This window comes from Canis lupus, chromosome 2, assembly GCF_011100685.1.
Source record: "Canis lupus familiaris isolate Mischka breed German Shepherd chromosome 2, alternate assembly UU_Cfam_GSD_1.0, whole genome shotgun sequence".
NCBI lineage: Eukaryota > Metazoa > Chordata > Mammalia > Carnivora > Canidae > Canis > Canis lupus.
Window position 1 is genome coordinate 83,609,934 of NC_049223.1, and position 2,480 is coordinate 83,612,413.

At 79.8% G+C, this 2,480-nt stretch overlaps 1 protein-coding gene across 10 annotated transcripts in view; it reads right to left on the reverse strand.

Moving 5' to 3' along the window:
- VPS13D (vacuolar protein sorting 13 homolog D) overlaps positions 1–1,055 on the reverse strand; it is a 236,970-nt gene extending 235,915 nt beyond the window's left edge. For all 10 annotated transcript variants that reach the window (XM_038531969.1, XM_038531968.1, XM_038531967.1 and 7 more), the window contains exon 1: positions 959–1,055. The gene's annotated coding sequence lies outside the window, so the exon portion shown is untranslated. The remainder of the gene's footprint in view (positions 1–958) is intronic.
- Positions 1,056–2,480: the final 1,425 nt, after the last annotated feature.

The following is a 2,480-nucleotide window of genomic DNA, read 5'->3' on the forward strand; positions in this document are numbered from 1 at the left end:
ACCCCGGGGTCCCGGGATCGAGTCCCGCGTCGGGCTCCCTGCATGGAGCCTGCTTCTGCCTCTCTCTGTGTCTCTCATTAATAAGTAAATAGATAAATCTTTAAAATAAAAAAAAAAAAAAGATGTGTTTAGCGGCCTGGCGAGAGACATTTGTGCCCGAGACCTTCAACAGGTCGGCGCGGAGATCGGGGAGCACCGGCCCCAAGCGCCCCCGCCAGCCGCCGGCGTCGCCCCGAGCGCGGTCCCGGCCCCGAGGGTGGGGGTCCCGGGCCCCGAGGCTGTAGCAGCGCAGCGAGGCGAGCGGATCCCCCGGGGCTGCGGGGTCGGGCAGGGCCCCAGCCCGGCGAGGCGGGCCGCCAAGCGCTCCGGGGCCTCCCCCGACCCCCGACCCCCGACCGCTGGGGGCGGCCGCGCGACCTTGGGCCGGGCCGACAGAGGCCCCGGGAGGCGCAGCTCCGCGGGCCCGAGCACGGGGGGAGCCGGCGCGGGGTCAGGGGTCGGGGTCGGGGGTCAGGGGGCGCGGGGGGTCGCGGCCCTCGGGCTCCCGGGAACCGGGCCCCGCCTCGCAGGTGGAGGCCGGGGGGCGCGGCGCCGGGTCCCGCCCCGGGGAGGGCTTCGGCCCGGCCGTGACCCCGGGGCGCGGGTGACGGGCGGCTGGAGGCCCGAGGTCGCCGCCCCCGAGCGCGGGCCCCGAGCCGGCGGGCGCTGAGGACCCTCGGGGGCGGCCCGGCGCCCGTGCGGGGCTCGCGGGGTCGCGGCTGAGCCCTCGCACCCCGGGGCCGGGGCCGGGGCCGGGGCCGGGGCCGTGCGGGGACCGGCGGGGCCCCGAGGAGCTGGGCGGCGGGAGGCCGGCACCGGGTCCCGGGTCCCAGGTCCCGGGCGCGCTCCCGCGGCGGGGCCGACACACAGCGGGCGCTGGGCCGCCCCCGCCCCCCCCCCGCGCCCCCCGCCCCCGTACCTGCCGCCGTCCCGGCCGAGCCCGGCCCTGCGCGGCGCTGCCCCTCCCGGCTCCTCAATGGCGCTGGCCCGCGGCGTCCGGCCCGCCCAGACCCGACCAATCGAGCGGCCGACGCGCCGGCGCCTGCCCAGCCGAGCGCCGAGTCGTCGAGGAGGCGCCCCCTGCCGCCCGCAGCCGCTCGCCGAGGCTCAGCTGCAGCCGGACCCCCGGAGGCGGGGGGGGGGGGCGGGCAGCGGAGGGGGGAGCCCGGGGGGGCGGGAGGGGGGAGCCGGGGGCGGGGCAGTGGGGAACTGGGGGGCCGGGGCCGGAGACCGGGGGAGGGAGACTAGGGTGGGGGGCGGGAGGGGGGAGACGGAGGGCCCGGGAGAGCCTAGATGGGGGGGGAGAGAAGGGGGAGACGGGGCTGGAGGGGAGACGGGGGCGGGGAATGGAGGGGCAGGGAGAGCCTGGCTGGGGGGAGGGGAGAGTGGGAGATGGGGGCGGGGGACGGAGGGAGGGGCGGGGCGGGAGGAGGGAGACTGGAACGGGGAGCCTGCTGGGGGGGTGGAGAGGGAGGGCGCAGGGAGCCCGGGGAGGGGGCAGGGGGCCGAGGCCGGCAGGGGAGCAGGCGCCGGAATCCGCGGGGGTCGGCGCCCAGGGCTCGGCTACAACTCCCGAGCCCGAGCCACTTCCTTGCTTAAAGCAGCTCCGCTTACACCTGAATTAAACCCAGCCCTTGGAGAGCCGACCCCCAGGCTCCTACCGCGCTGGTCCATTCCCGCGTCTGCCAGTCCTCCTCGGGCCCCGCCCCCCGGTCCTCCTCGGGCCCCGCCCCCCGGTCCTTCTCCCGCCCCCCGCCCCGCAGTCCTCCTCCCACCCCCCGTCCTCCAATCCTGCTCGGGCCCCGCCCCCGGTCCTCCTCGGGCCCCGCCCCCAGTCCGCCTCCGGGCCCCGCCCCCGGTCCTCCTCGGGCCCCGCCCCCCAATCCTCCTCGGGCCCCGCCCCCCGGTCCTTCTCCCGCCCCCCGCCCTCCAATCCTGCTCGGGCCCCGCTCCCGGTCCTCCTCGGGCCCCGCCCCCAGTCCGCCTCCGGGCCCCGCCCCCGGTCCTCCTCGGGCCCCGCCCCCAGTCCTCCTCGGGCCCCGCCCCCGGTCCTCCTCGGGCCCCGCCCCCGGTCCTCCTCGGGCCCCGCCCCCAGTCCTCCTCGGGCCCCGCCCCCCATCCTCCTCGGGCCCCGCCCCCCGATCCTCCTCCCGCCCCCCGCCCCGCAGTCCTCCTCCCACCCCCCGTCCTCCAGTCCTCCTCGGGCCCCGCCCCCGATCCTCCTCGGGCCCCGCCCCCAGTCCGCCTCCGGGCCCCTCCCCCGGTCCTCCTCGGGCCCCGCCCCCAGTCCTCCTCGGGCCCCGCCCCCGATCCTCCTCCCGCCCCCCGCCCCGCAGTCCTCCTCCCACCCCCGTCCTCCAATCCTCCTCGGGCCCCGCCCCCGGTCCTCCTCGGGCCCCGCCCCCAGTCCTCCTCGGGCCCCGGCCCCCGTCCTCCTCCGG